Source organism: Cervus elaphus, chromosome 24 (genome assembly GCF_910594005.1).
Source record: "Cervus elaphus chromosome 24, mCerEla1.1, whole genome shotgun sequence".
Classification (NCBI taxonomy): Eukaryota; Metazoa; Chordata; class Mammalia; order Artiodactyla; family Cervidae; genus Cervus; species Cervus elaphus.
This window is the reverse complement of record NC_057838.1, coordinates 19,648,931-19,655,942: the sequence shown is the minus strand read 5'-3', so window position 1 is coordinate 19,655,942 and position 7,012 is coordinate 19,648,931. Positions and strand designations below refer to the sequence as shown.

The 7,012-nt window shown below is 47.9% G+C and overlaps 1 non-coding gene across 1 annotated transcript; it reads right to left on the bottom strand.

Annotated features, from left to right (window-relative positions):
• Positions 1 to 1,451: 1,451 nt before the first annotated feature.
• On the bottom strand, positions 1,452 to 1,558 carry LOC122683395. Its single transcript, XR_006337732.1, has one exon. It is a non-coding gene; the product is annotated as a U6 spliceosomal RNA (small nuclear RNA).
• Between the last annotated feature and the right edge of the window lie 5,454 nt (positions 1,559 to 7,012).

Genomic DNA, 7,012 nt, shown 5'->3' with positions numbered 1-7,012 from the left:
GGTTTATTTTTAGATTTTAAGGAACCTTCGCAGATTTCTCCATAGTGACTGTTACCAGTTTACATCCCTGCCAGCAGCATAGGAGGGTTCCCTTTGCTCCATGCTGTCTCCACCTTTGATACTTTTGGGACTGGTGTGAGGTGATACGTCTTTGTAGCTCTTTTTTAAAAATGTGCTTATTTTTGGCTGTTCTGGGTCTTCGTTGCTGTGAGGGCTTTTCTCTAGTGTGGAGAGTGGAGGCCGCTCTCTGGTTGCGGTGCACGGGCTTCTCACTGCAGTGGCTTCTCTGGTTGCAGAGCGCGGGCTCTGGGGCACACGGGCTTCAGTAGTCGAGGCACACAGGCTCAGCAGTCGTGGCTCATGGGCTTGTTCCATGGCATGTGGGATCCTCCCAGGTCAGGAATTGAACCCATGTCTCCTGCATTGGAAGGCGGATTCTTTACCACCGAGCCACCAGGGAAGCCCCCGCCTTGTAGTTTTCACTTGCATTTCTCTATTAACAGCCATGAGGAGATGGCAACCCACTGCTGTATTCTGGCCTGGAGAATCCCCACGGACAGAGGAGCCTGGTAGGCTACAGTCCATGGAGTCGCAAAGAATCAGACAACTGAGCAACTAAGTGCAGCACATTAATAGCCAATGGGTTATCTTTTCCACTGCTTTTTCTTTTCAAACTGTGTCAATGAAATTTGCCTGTTGAAATTGGCTTCTTGAAAGTCAGCCCCGTTTTGCATTATTCTTCCAAGATCTACCACAGGACATTTCCTGAGAGTGGGTGTCATTTCCAGCCTCCCAGGGTTTGTAACTAGGAAGTGACCATAAGCTGCAGGTTTTGAAGTGTTGTTACAGACAAGGGCCACAAGGCGGCAGCACTTTCCCACATACAGATCTGGTTACCTGGGTTCCTGGGTTGTCCAGGAGAGCTGAACGCGTGAGAAGAAACGCTCAGGGGCTGGTGTGTCTTTCCGCCTTCCCTGTTACCTTTCACCCCACGGAGAAAGCCCAGTCCTTGCAAAACCGCTCCGCTAAGGGTGCTGTGGTCCCTAGGTGTGGGGACTCTCAGGGGGGAGGGTGGAGGTGGGACCCCAGCCCCAGGGCACGAGGAGGGGAGCCCAGGTGACTTTACAAAGCTCTTCTAACCCAGGAGGATCCACGGATCTTTGGGTGAGGTAGGCTTCCTGTAGCTTTTGAAGGGCCTGCCTGGATCTGGGGTTTGTGCTCCCATCAAGAGGGGAGGGGGCAGTGCAGGTCCAAGGGGGCTCATTTGCTTGCAGATCCTCCGTCAGTCCCGTGAGAGTCCAGCCTCCAGACCCAGGCCTGCTCAGGCCCCAGGGATGTGACTCCCACCTGGGTCCCTGAGGCCTGAGGGGAGTAGGGTTGGCTCTGCTTTCTTAATTTTTATTTATTTATTTTTTTTTATTTTTATTTTTTTTCGTTCCTGTTATTCTCTTAAAAATATGGAACGCTTCACGAATTTGCGTGTCATCCTTGCGCAGGGGCCATGCTAATCTTCTCTGTATCGTTCCAATTTTAGTATATGTGCTGCCGAAGCGAGCACCTTAATTTTTATTTTATATGAAGTAGAGTTGATTTACAATGCTGTGTTTGCTTTAGGTCCACTGCAACTTGATTCACTTAGGCACACGTATAGATGTCTCGTTTTTCGGATTCTTTTCCCATATAGGTTATTACAGGAGTGTTTAGTTGAGTTCCGTGTCCTATACAGTAGGTCTGTCTTGATTATCTCTTGTGTATATATAGGACAGTGTATCTGTTAACCCTAAGCTCCTAATTCTTCCCTTCCACCCTTGATTTCCCCTTTGGGAATTATGCTTTTGTTTTCTAACTCTGTGAGTCTTTTTCTCTTCTATAAATTAACTCATTTGTATCAATTTTTAGATTCCGAGTGTAAGTGATCTCATATGATGCTAGTCTTTCTCAGTTTGATTTACTTCCCTGAGTGTGATCTTGTCTAGGTCCATTCACGTGGCTGCTGATGGGATCACTTCACCTGTGTTTTTGTGGCCAGCATCCCACTGTGTACACGCAGCACGTCATCTTTTTCGGTTCCTCCGTCAGTGGACACTGGTGGCGTCCGTGGCTTGGATGTTGTAGACGGGGCTGCACTGAATGTTGGGGTGCCTTTTCAGATTGTGTTTCTCTGATGGTAGGTCCAGGGCTGGGGTGGCTAGATCATAAACTAGCTTTGTTCCTAGTTTGTAAAGAACCTCCACACACTGTTCTCCAGAGTGCATGTTGCCAATTTTCATTTTCATCAGCCTGGTAGGAGAGCTCCCTTTCCTCCTCGGTGTCTCTGCATTTATTGTCTGTAGACGTTTTGCTGATGGCCATTCTGACTGGCACAGTGTGATACCTCCTAGCAGTTCTGATTTGCATGTCTCAATAATAGCCGTGTGGAGCATGTTTTCCATTAAAATTTTTTTTTTTCAATGAGTGACGTTTACTTCTTGAAGTTGGCTTCCTGAAAGTCAGCGCTGTTTTGAATTGTTTTTCCGTGAGCTGCCATAGGACATTTCTTGAGGGCAGGTGTCACTTCCAGCCCCATGGGCCTTGTGAATAGGAAGTGCAATCAGAACTAGTTTTGGCCACCTGATTTGAAGAGCTGACTCATTCTCATCTGGGAGAGAAGGTGGAAGGCAGGAGGAGAAGGGGATGACAGAGGATGAGTTGGTTGGGATGGCATCACTGACTCAATGGACATGAGTTTGAGCAAACTCTGGGAAATAGTGACAGACAGGGAAGCCTGGCGTGCTGCAGTCCATGGAGTCGCAAAGAATCGGACACAACTTAGTGACTGAGCAATGATGGGAAATGGCCACAAGACAGAAGCATTTCTTCACGCCCACCTGGTTAGTTGGGGCCGTCAGAGCCTTAGGAAAAGTTGAGTTTCCTGGGTTGTCAATTAGGGTGGCATGTGCCAGAACAAAACCCCAAGGACTTGGCTCATTACCTCTTCCCCTTTCACCCTTCCCTAGACAAACTGCAACCCCTGCAAAACTGCCACACTTAGGGCGCTGTTGGCCACAGGTGGGGCCACTCTAAGGAAGGAGGCTGGAGGTGGGAACTCAGCACCAGGCCACGTGGAGACAGGGTGACTCTTCAGAGCTCCTCCGGTCCAGAGCATCCACCATTTGAAGGTGTCCTTGGCTTGGTATCGCTGTAGGAGGGCCCTCCTGAGTCTGGAGATTGTGGTCCCACCAGAGAGGACTGTGCACTCCATGTCCAAGTGGGGCTCGTTTGCTGGTACATCCTGCCCGGCTCCCTCAGCCACAGGACAGTCCATCGTTGGGACCCAAGGCTCCAGGGGTGTGACACCAGCCTGGGCCACCAGGGCCTGAGGGGAATATAGAGGCATTAAAAATTTTTCTGTTCTATATTGGAGTATAGTTGGTTTACAATGTTAGGTTTGTTGTAGGTGTACCCTGACGTGATTCAGTTATACATATAGCCATTGCTTTTTTTACATTCTTTCCCCATATGTGTAGGTTATTAAAGAATATTGAGTAGAGTTCCTTGTGCTGTCTAGCAGGTCCTTGATGGTGATCTATGTTATATATATGTATGTGTCTGTGTCAAGCCCAACCTCCTAGTTTGTCCCTCTGCCTCCCCCTGCCTTTCCCCTTTGACAACCATAAATTTGTTTTCCTAAGTCTGAGAGTCTGTTTCTGTTCTGTGGATTAGTTCATGTGTCTCAGTTTTTAGATTCCACCTGTAAGCGATGGCATGTGATAGCTGTCTTTGTCTGACTTACTTCACTTTTTCCCGATGGAGATGAAAATGGTTTCTCTCTGCTTTAGTTAATCACAGAGGCCACCAGTTTATGTCCTGTAGAGTATCAGCTAGTTTTGGAACTAGCCTAGTAATTGTATTCCCATTTTTTTCATACACAGACACTCACACACATATATACACATCCCACGATTGTTCATATCATCCTCCGAAGTGTTTTTGCATTCTTTTGATTGCCAGTAAGTTAAATAAATCTTTGAAGCATGCTGACTCTGCTTGTAGGACTGTCACGCTTTTAACGTTTTGAAGTGCGTGCTTTGATGCTGACAAGAGGCAGTTCCTCCTGTGCTCCCTGTCTCTCTAGTCTGTTACATGACTTGAAAGTTTAGCCTCTGTTCCAGGTCCTCCCTTTTTCTTCAAGCGAATCAACCTCCAAATCGCACTGGTTTTCCCTCCCACGAGTCTCTTCAGGCCACCCCTTCTGCTCTGGTTCTGTGACCACTGGCCAAGTTCGAGCCTCCCTTTCTTATTTCCAGAACATCTGCAGCAGTCCCTGCCTGCCTGTTACCACCCAGTCTACACAAGGCTGCTAGAAAAACACCCCCAAGGAAGAGCTCTGGTCATTCACTTTCCTCTTGTGTGGTTCCTCATTGTCCAGCAGTAAAGGAAAGCTCTAGTTCCTTAGCCTGATTTCTTTCTTTCTTTTTTTGGCTGTGCCACGAAGCATGTGAGATCTTAGTTCCTGGGCCAGGGATCGAACCTGTGCCCCACACAGTGGAAGCAGGGGGTCCTAACCACTAGACCACAATGCAAGTCCCTCCTCAGCCTGCCTCCTTAGGCCGTCCAAAACTGGCCGGTCAGTTTCCCTCCTTTCCCACTGTGGCCTTCCTCCTCTGTTCTGTTTCACGGGCACTTCTTGGCTTCTCTTCCTGTTGCCACTCTGCCTGCAGTAACCCCTGTCCTCTTTCTGCACGTCCGAAGTCCACTATTGTTTAACCCCCAGCTTGAAGCTCCGCCACGCCGATCCTTTCAGCTGAAAGTAATTTTCTTCGACTCTGAATTCTCAAAACATTTAATTTGTATTATCTCTCTTTTTTTTCTTTTTTATAATTTGTGTCCTCTCTCTTTTATGGCATCCACACTCTGTTTTGTGACATGGTCCTTTGTGGACGTCTCTGTAGGACGGTCAGGGTCTGTGATCCAGATTTGTATCCACATTCCAGCCTGACAGTCCTAACATAGTTAAGAGAGCCCTGAAGATGTTTCAGTAGGACCTGCTGAAAACAAAATTTTAATTGAAAAAGTAGCACCAATTTACTTTTTGAATAGTGAAAATCTCAAATTGTGTTTCCACAAACTGTCTCTTTTTGAATGTTTTCTTTCCTTCATTAAAAAAAAATACTGCTATTAAAGGAGAAAACTGAATAATCTTCAAAACTTAATCTTCCTTTTATTTGGTGTATCTTTTCTCCATAAATAAGATTTCTCATTTCAGTGTAGCCACTCCCAGCATTTATTCAGGGTTGTTTATTCATTAATGAAGGGAAAGTTTTCTGTGTGGCTCCCCCCATCGAAAGGACTCCCTAGTATAGTCATCCTCTGGTGTCTGGGAGAATTGGTTCTAGGACCCCACTTTGGGAGCCTCCCTGGTGGCGCAGACGGTAAAGAATCCGCCTGCAGTGTGGGAGACCTGGGTTCCATCCCTGGGTTGGGATGATCCCCTGGAGAAGGAAACAGCTACCCACTCCGGTATTCTGGCCTGGAGAATTCCATGGATGGAACAGTCCATGGGGTTGCAAAGTCATGCATGACTGAGTGACTTTGAGTTCACTTCATTCATCCCCCTTTGGATACCAGAATCCTCAGCGGCTCTAGTCTTTCATTTAAAAATATGTAGTATTTGTATGTAACCTATGCACATCCTCACTTGTTTGGGTTTTTTTTGGCCGTGCTGGGTCTTCATTTCTGTGCTCAGGCTTTCCCCAGCCTCTGCCAGCGTGGGATGTTCTTTGACTGCTGGGCACTGATTTCCGGGGTGCTTTCTGCTGTTGCGGAGCACAGGCTCTAGAACCCAGGCTTGTGGTGTACAGTCTTAGTTGCTCCTCGGCATGTGGGATCTTCTCGGACTGGGGATCAAGTTGGTATTCCCTGCTTCAGCAGGGGGATTCTTAACCACTGCACCACCAGGGAAGTGAAAGTGAAGTTGCTCAGTCGTGTCCGGCTCTTTGCGACCCTGTGGACTGTAGCCCAGCAGGCTCCTCTGTCCATGGGATTCTCCAGGCAAGAATACTGGAATGGGTTGCCATTTCCCTCCCTTAATACTTTATTTTGAAAATATCCAAACACAGAAGTTGAAGTAATTGTACAGTGAACACCCGTGTGCTACCCCATTAACATGTTCCCACAGTTGCTTTATCACAAGTCTCTCCTTTCATCCATCTCTCTGTTCATTAACCCATCTCTCTCTCCTTGTGGGGGATGAATTTCCAAGTAAATTTCAGACACAGGTAGTGTCTAGTTTGGGATGACAGTGACTTGAAGAATAACAAGGCAATGAATCCTTATAGTCCTGTGAAAACACAGAGGCTTTATTGGCTAGGATTGGTGGCTGCTTGGCTTTGGCAAGAGGTTAAGAATGTGTTTAATCAAAGACGGTAGGATAGTTTGGACTGACTGTAGATTATCCACCCCACCCCCCTCACCCCCAGCATAGGATCTACTTTTTTTGTTCCATTTGAATGGGAGAAAGGGAGGTTTGGGGCTGTGGAGAACAGAAGATCGATGTGGAAGCAGTATCCCCTCCCTTTCATGTGAGTTTCCAGGCCCTCAAGGGGTGCAGGCTGGGGCTTCTGGCTTCGTGGCCAGCAGCAAGGCTGAGTCAGGTGGCCTGGGCCTACCTTCCACTTGCCCGTGGGTGTTTGACCTTGGATGTCATACTCAGCCTCTTGGCCTGGTTTCTGACCTGAACTCGGGTCCTCTTGCTTACAGTCCAGCACAGCTGGACTTGACACTGACCTTGCAGTGACGGAAAGGAGAGCGTCTCTCGCAGGACCAGCAGGGAGAGTGGACAGCTTGTGCTCACAAGACCTGAACTCCCAATGGTTTTCATCAGAAGGTTTTAAAGGCAGCATTTGGGATGAGAATGCTGCTGTTAAGTCGCGGCAGTCGTGTGCGACCCCATAGACGGCAGCCTACCAGGCTCCTCCATCCCTGGGATTCTCCAGGCAAGAACATGAGTGGGTTTTGGGGTGAGAATGCAGAG